The sequence below is a fragment of the Gossypium hirsutum genome, chromosome D10, assembly GCF_007990345.1.
Source record: "Gossypium hirsutum isolate 1008001.06 chromosome D10, Gossypium_hirsutum_v2.1, whole genome shotgun sequence".
Taxonomy (NCBI): Eukaryota; Viridiplantae; Streptophyta; class Magnoliopsida; order Malvales; family Malvaceae; genus Gossypium; species Gossypium hirsutum.
The window spans coordinates 7,968,140-7,976,228 of NC_053446.1; the positions used below are offsets into that span (position 1 = coordinate 7,968,140).

The following is an 8,089-nucleotide window of genomic DNA, read 5'->3' on the forward strand; positions in this document are numbered from 1 at the left end:
ACTAATCTTGTAACTGCCTAATTTTGCTAACTACTAACTACATTAACTTCTCAACAAACACAACCTAAGAATCTATCTCATATTATTTTTTACTAAGGGGGTTTTGAGGATATTAGATAGTAAGTGAAAAATTAAAATCAAATAGCATCTAACAATTAACTTAGGAGGGCAAACAGTAACTAAGGATGCTGATGAAAATAATGAGAAATTATAGCTCTATGGTTTGGACTAAACCTCAAGCACATTAACCCTTGAAATATTAGTGTCTTTAAAAAGATTTACACCTCAATTATTAATACAATCCGAATAAGAAGCTACCGTCTATTGGTTCAAAAGGTTAAAACTACAATCGGAGGGGTGTGCCAGAACAATGCAGTAGTGCAAAACAAAGACGACACTCGAGAACCCCAATAGCAAGCTACTGTCAATGAGCTCTCCCCCTAAAAATATTGATTTAATATCATGTGGATCAATGATCCACGTATCAGATATTAAACTGATAAGAACAGATACTACACTTGATCTTAGCCAAAAGGCCGAGAAAGGTTTGACCTTGAACTCGTCTTGATATTTCTTTTATAATGCATCTCTGCATTAGCCTTGGCTTGCACTGTCGTTATGGGATTCTGATTATGTCAGAAGGAACTTTTAGTTTGCTATGGACAAAATTAGTATAATTTTTCCTGCACAGCACATTGCGTGTTGGAGAATTTGCACATGAAAATTTTTGGATATTATAACGCTAGTCCTCTTATTGTAGCTTAATATTGGTCAAAAGACGAAAATGATAACACCCTAAACCCAACCTAAACATTATGACCAATTTTAGAGAGTTACAATAACCATTTTTAAAAAGTCCGACTTGTATTACTTAAAGTTCAAACAATTTAAAGTCATTTAATTAAATAAAAGCAAACCATGTAAATCCAATCTTTAGAACAACAATCCGAAAAGTTAGTACTAATAAGTCTAGATAAACTAGTAAAATAATCAATCTGAAAGTGATTGAATTCTTGCTACGTCGACCCGCCTAAGTTTGAAAGTTACCTGAAATTCAAATAAGCAGACAAAATGAGCAATAAGCTCACTGTGTAACATATATAACCTTATTGAAGCTGTGTAGAGGATCGTTTCCTCCCGAGTGCAATTGAGGTCACTTACTCGTTACCCTAGGCCATGAGACTCATGATGACCCATCGACTTCGTCCAGGTTTATATGCCGCAGCCCGTACAGGGATGTTTAAATGTTGTGATATTCTCTCTTTATATGCCCCACCCTTGTGTTTTGTTTATCATATGTTAGGGATGTGAACTAATTGTGTTATTATATTCATTAAAAATGTCACATCATTATTTTCATTAACGATTTAACAAAGAATGACTAAAACAGAACTAATTAAAAACGTTAGTGATGAAATTAAAAATTTTTGTAGTTTGATGACCAAACATAAACACACTAAAAATTGACTAATAGTGTAATTTATCCTAATATTTATTTAACATAATTTATTTGACGCTCGGCTTTATGGGATTACAACATGGTGAGCTAGACTTTATTTGCTTATGAGCAAAATAAATAAACAAAATAATATTGTTTTATTTTATCAACATCGTTGTTAATTCTATAGTAATGTGCTAAATACTTTTCAATATCAAATATCAATCCTTTAAATTCCAGTAAATATAAAAAGCATGCTCATTGTTGCTATGTATAATACACCTGAATTTAAGTGATAATTTCATATTAACTAATTTAAGATTGAAACACTATGATTCCATTTAGGATTATTAAGTGTATAAATCATATCTATATTTATAAATCCTCGTCCAACCTATGTTTCAAGGAAAGAAAAATCGAAAGCCTATCTTATCCTAATTAGTGTAAGTCATTATTCATGACTAAAGTACTTAATAGAACACATTGATTGAACTGTATTTGTTCCATATGCAACAAATTTTATTGAGGTGAAGTCTACATAATAAAAAATGGTATTCATAATACATGAGTCGGCCATTTTCTTTTTGAAAGTTTAATTTGTACAGGATGTGCTTAACAAAGGAAAAGAGGAGCAGATGAACAATACATACATAGTGAAAATGGTAAGAATGGCCTAATAAGCGGACAAAGAATTAATTCATCTCAATTCCTATGATGTACATCAAGTTTTTACTTTCGCTTTTTCCACCTCATCATTTTATCAAAACCTTGTAAATCTTCTTATCTAAACTAGTATAATATTAATGAGCGCTGTAGCTATCATTACGAAAATGATCATAACTCAATGAACAATTGTTCTACTTTGAAATACATGGTTAGGAATTTCATTAAGGCTAAAATGTTATGTTTTGAAGAAGAAAGACCCAATTTGCCTAAATAATCAACCTGTAAAACCTTGTAAACCTTCTTATCCAAACTAGTATCTTCAAACTTTAAAAGAAAATGTCTTAAGATATTGAAATATCAAAAGGATGCATTTTATTGCTATCTCTTATCTTCGTTTCATTAGAAAATTAAGACATAACTGGTATTTATTATTGCAAATGTGAAACTATACTAAAGCAGGATCATGACCATAAAAAATGAATACTCAATCGAGACTTAAGTGACTATGGAAGTCAACACATTTATCTATACTACTAAATTTTAATTTTGATTGTTAATTTAAAATAGTAAGTGTAATTAAATATAAATACAAAGTTCAATCGAATAATTTGTTTAATTAATATTATTGTTTGTTTACTGTCATAATAAAATCGAGAAAAGTTAAATATCCAATAATTAATGATTAAATGTTATTAATTTTATGATTATCATACATAGTTAGTGATATATTAAAAAAATTCTAATGTTAATTTAGTAACACCATGAAAAATAAAAGGATATGAAGTTTTGCTTATATAGTATAGATGAATTCTATAAAATTTAAAATTTTGTATCAAAACATTTAAAATATATATTAGAAAATATCCAAATTTTCAAAATAAAAGCTTATAAATTATATAAAAATTCGTTTTTTAATTGTTAAAATTTTATTCTTTTATAATAGATAAATTACATAAAATAAAATAATATATAATTATAGAAGATATAAATAATTCAAATATATATATTTAAGAAAATAAAAATATTAAAATTAGAAGTTGACCGAGATTGATAGGTCAAAGCTCGGTCGATCATATCCGATCAAAAGATAGTGTTTATGTGGGTTTTTATATCACATATCTTATATGATTGAGTTACGTTATCGTTGATTATCATTAATTGATAAAAATATAAATTAAAAAAAAAGACTTTTAAATAGTTAGTGGTGCAACTGATTAAATATAAGTGTTTTGATACGAAATAAATTGGAATATACAAGTTGTAAATGATGCTATGTAAGATTGGAAGAACAAGAATACATATTTTGTCACCGCCTATTAAGCTTCTTCATTCCTAGTCCTCTTAGATTAAGCGGTTCGTAAAGCCTCACATAAAATTTTTACTTATTTTTTTTTCTCGGCCATCAAAATGATTATATTAGAAATAAAACAACTACTGAAAACAGTGGGATTACAAAGACAAAACAACATAAAAGAAAACCCCAACCAAAACGATACACCAAAACAAAAGCAGAAAACACCAGTAAACCATATAAAACAAGCCACATAAAACAGTTCTAAATGTCAACTAGAGAAAAATCACCACCACGCAAACACACGCAGCAAGATCAAAACTCGGCATTCGCCTAGGCATTAGCCATGCTGTTGGCGTTGCGGAACAATACCATAAAGACACCATGACACATTCACAAGAATGCCACCAAAAAGACGATCGTTCACTTCAAGTCTTCCTCTGAGATTAGTCAAGCATTTATCCAACTCCAATACCTCTGAGTTTAAAATTCACTCAATTGATGAAGATCCTCCAGCTTCACAAAGGCAACAGCCTTAGTGTACAAGTTCCAAACTCCATCTCGATTGAAGACTAATTTACATGGTATTTAGTTGAAGAACACGGCACCATGTGTGTGAAGCCATGTAAATGTTATATACACATATTAAGCATTGTTTCTATGCTTAGAACTTCGAACAGTAGATGCTTATTAGATTTTCAATGATCGTAAAACTGAAATTAAAATCAAATAGCTTCTAACAATTAACCTAATATAGGAGGGCAAACAGTAACTAAGGAATGCAGTTGAAAATAATGAGAAATTATATTCCTATGGTTTGGACTAAACCTCAAGTACATTAACCCTTATAATGGTGCCTTTAAACAGATTTCCACCTCAATTATTAATACAACCCAAATAAGAAGCTACCGTCTATTGGTTCAAAAGGTTAAAACTACAATCGGAGGGGTGTGCCAGAACAATGCAGTAGTGCAAAACAAAGACGACACTCGAGAACCACAATAGCAAGCTATTGTCAATGAGTTCTCCCCCTAAAAATATTAATTTAATATCATGTGGATCAATGATCCACGTATCAGATATTAAACTGATAAGAACAGATACTACACTTGATCTTAGCCGAAAGGCCGAGAAAGGTATAAGCTTAAACTCATATTGATATTTCTTTTATCATGCGTCTCTGCCTTACCCTTGGCTGGCGCTCTCGATATGGGATTTGGACTATGTCAGAAGGAACTTTTATTTTGCTATGGACAAAATTAGTATAATTTTTCCTGCACAGCACATTGCATGTTGGTGAATTTGCACATGAAAGTTTTTGGATATTATAACACTAATCCTCTTATTGCAGCTTGATATAGGTCAAAAGATGAAGAAGCAATTAGCCTTTCCAACTATGCAATATTGGTAGGTAAGCCATTAAATACTAAAGAAGAATTCGGAAACTGTAAGGTTTACATTACATGGAAGAAATTTCTATTTATATACTTTTGCAAAGTTTTCTATCTTTAATTACTTTGGGAATTGTTGACGTCCACAATTGATTAAAATATGTTTTTTTATATAAAATATGTTATATTTTACATTTACCGTAATTAAAGCTTCTTATGAATTAATATCTTACACTAATTTTTAAATTAATTAACTAATTGTTTATTCAGAAAAAGAATTTCAAAGCACAATTGCAAGTGACATTATTTTGAATGGGAAGATTTGTAGCTGTTTTGATGGATATGTGTTGAGATATCAGTAGATAGCGAAAACAATCGATTGAAAAGTAAAACAATAAATTGAAACAGAAAAATAATTGATTGTAAAGTGTAAACAATTGGTTGAAAAGAATCATTTCATGAAAACTCTCTTGATTAAAGCAGTGACATTAGTCTGCTATTTAATACATTTAGTTGTAAACAGAAACAGTTGCCCTAGCTGTTAACAACTCTAACCACCTTAACAGACGTTAACTAATTCTCTGTTATACATTCCATTTCCATAACATTCCCCCTACTTGGCAACTCCTATCTTCTGCTACCTTATAACTCGTCAGTCCTGCTAAGAACTCTAAGCTAAATTCTGAACTTAGTGAAGAATCCGGCTGACAATGGTTTAGTGAGGATATCAACAACTTGGTCTTGACTTGGAACATGACCAACTTGAAGTGTTCCTGCAACAATATTTTCTCTAACAAAGAATAGGTCTAACTCAACTTGCTTGAACTTTGAATGTAAAACCGGATTTGTTGCTTATTGCTCCTGAACTATCACACCACATCATTGCTTTGCTGCTGACTTTCACATGTAACTCAGACAGCAAGGATTGTAACCAAATCACTTCTGCAGTGGCATAAGCCAAGCTCCTATATTCAGCCTCTGTCGTCGACCGAGAAACTACCTATTGCTTCCTTGAACTCCATGAAACTAGATTACCAGCGAGAAACATACAAAACCTAGTAGTTGACCTATGATCTACGTTAGTTCCCTAGTTTGCATCTGAATATCCTTCGAGGGACAGCATTGAAGCTGGAGTAAACACCAACTCATGATCCAAGGTATTCTGTAAGTACCTCAAAATCCGTTTGACAGCTTTAAAATGAAGATAAAGTGGCTTATGCATGAACTGACATACTTTGTTTATTGCAAAGGTGATATCTGGTATTGCGATTACAATGTATTGTAACGCTCAACGATTTCTCAAGTCTTCAACTAGAAAAATTGATCCAGTGCCAAGTCTGAAATTTTTGCTGCCTGTGTGAATCCTGTATTCTTCAAGAGATACAACAGGTTATATGCTTTCAACCTGGTAGTTGCATGTAAGTATGCAGGAGTTCCTCTAATTTCCGGTAGGCTCAGTGCTCACACTGTCTGTGATGCTTAATCCACAAATTAATAAAAGGAAATAGTTGGGCATCTAAGAGGCAACTATTCTATGCGGGCCATTTACAGCTCATCCAGTTTAAAAAGTTAAAAAACCTGACCGTGCTTGCTTATATCCCAAAACCCTTATGGACCCTTTCTCTTCTTCTTCTTTCTTTTTTTTTTTAGTTCTCAGTCTGTAATAGCCCATTTTTGCCCGGGCCCGTAATAAATAAACCAAATTAAATAAATCAAAAAGTCCAAAATACAAAAATATTAACCCAATAAAAATCTAACCCAATACATACAGCCCGAAAACCCCTAACCCAAACCCAATTAAGCCCAAACCTAATTTGACCCAATATGGCAGACCCAATTCCTAAAACAATGGCTCAATTGCTATGTGGCCCAACGACACAAAATCAAAAAACCCTAGCAGAAAGGGTCCCTAGCGCCACAGCAGATGCCCCCTCGCCTTCCTGCACGTGCCAAGCCTCGACCCTCGCACATGCGCCATCGTCTCCGTACCTCCACCTCCACGTCCGCACACCTGCCCTCCATACTTGCAAGAGACCACAAACAAGCAGAAAGCAGACACAAACGATACAAAAAAGAAGGAGAGAGAGAGAAACAAAAAAAGGGAGAACGGGGGCGATTTTTATTTTCATTTTCTTCTGTAAAATAGAGACTATAAAAGAGACGGAGAGATTTGAAAGAGGGGGGTATTAAGAACACAGAGATATTTTTGTATATAAAATACCAAAAATATTGAGAGGAATTGAAATAAAAAAAAAGATTTGAAAAAGGTGATTTGTTTTTCTTTGATGCTTTTCCTTTCTTCTTTTCTTTTTCATTTCCTGTTCTTTTTACATGTGAAACCATGAGATGAGAGTAGGAAGGGAAGAAAGTAGTGACCGTATCCTCTCTCCCTCCGTCGTCATCGGAGTCGAGGGGGAATCGAACGGTCTGGGAAATCGATTCGTAGAACGGCGCATCCCCTTTTTTTATGTCTGTTTAGGTTAACTGGTGGTTTAAAGAGGGATTAAAAAAGGGAGTCAATAAACGTCGCCGTATTGCCTGATTCAGTGGCTCTCAGATGGCGTCGTTTTAGTGTGCGACCCGATGACCCGACCCAGACGCGGTTAGACCCGCGCGTTCTGGCATAGGGAGGGATATTTGCGGGACCTGCCCTTCCCTTTTCTGTTTTCTTTTAAATCAAGTCCCTTTTCCTTTTCTGATTTAGCCCTCATATTCTGCTTTCGTCCCATTTCGGCCTGGCTTGCAACACTGCGTTTTGGGGAAGCGGGATATTTCCCAATCAGGCCCCCATGTAATACGCGTCTTGCAGCCTGGTCCTCCTATTTTTCTTTAATTTTATTTTTTTTCTGTTGATTCGATGCTGTTTGCAATTTAATCCTTCTGATCGTTAGTTTTTTTTATATTTAAGAAATTTGTTATTTTATTATCATACTTATTTTTTATTATTGTTTTATTATATTTTTATACATTTCTTTTATACGAAGCTAGTTTCTAAGATAGTATGGTATATGTGCTTATGTAATATTATTATTATCATTATTATTATTCTTATAATTCCTTTTTTAGTATATGTGTACATAATTATATTATTATTTTCAAATGATAGTTTTATGCATGAAAACCTTGTTTTTTTTAGATTCGTCGTTCTATCTTATTTATTTAACTCTTATATATCATTACTATTATTTCAAATTACTATTTAAATTTAGCACATACTGTGACAAAGTTTTTCTTTGTGTTTTGTATGCATCACCTATTTAAACTAGCACATGTATATATTTTGAGCTTTTTTTATTTCATGAA

General features: G+C 32.7%; 2 non-coding genes across 2 annotated transcripts; both read right to left on the bottom strand.

Annotated features, from left to right (window-relative positions):
* Window positions 1-352: 352 nt before the first annotated feature.
* LOC121222834 (U2 spliceosomal RNA) lies at window positions 353-548 on the bottom strand. Its single transcript, XR_005920205.1, has one exon. It is a non-coding gene; the product is annotated as a U2 spliceosomal RNA (small nuclear RNA).
* A 3,790-nt stretch (window positions 549-4,338) lies between these two features.
* LOC121222823 (U2 spliceosomal RNA) lies at window positions 4,339-4,535 on the bottom strand. The gene has a single exon (XR_005920194.1). It is a non-coding gene; the product is annotated as a U2 spliceosomal RNA (small nuclear RNA).
* Window positions 4,536-8,089: the final 3,554 nt, after the last annotated feature.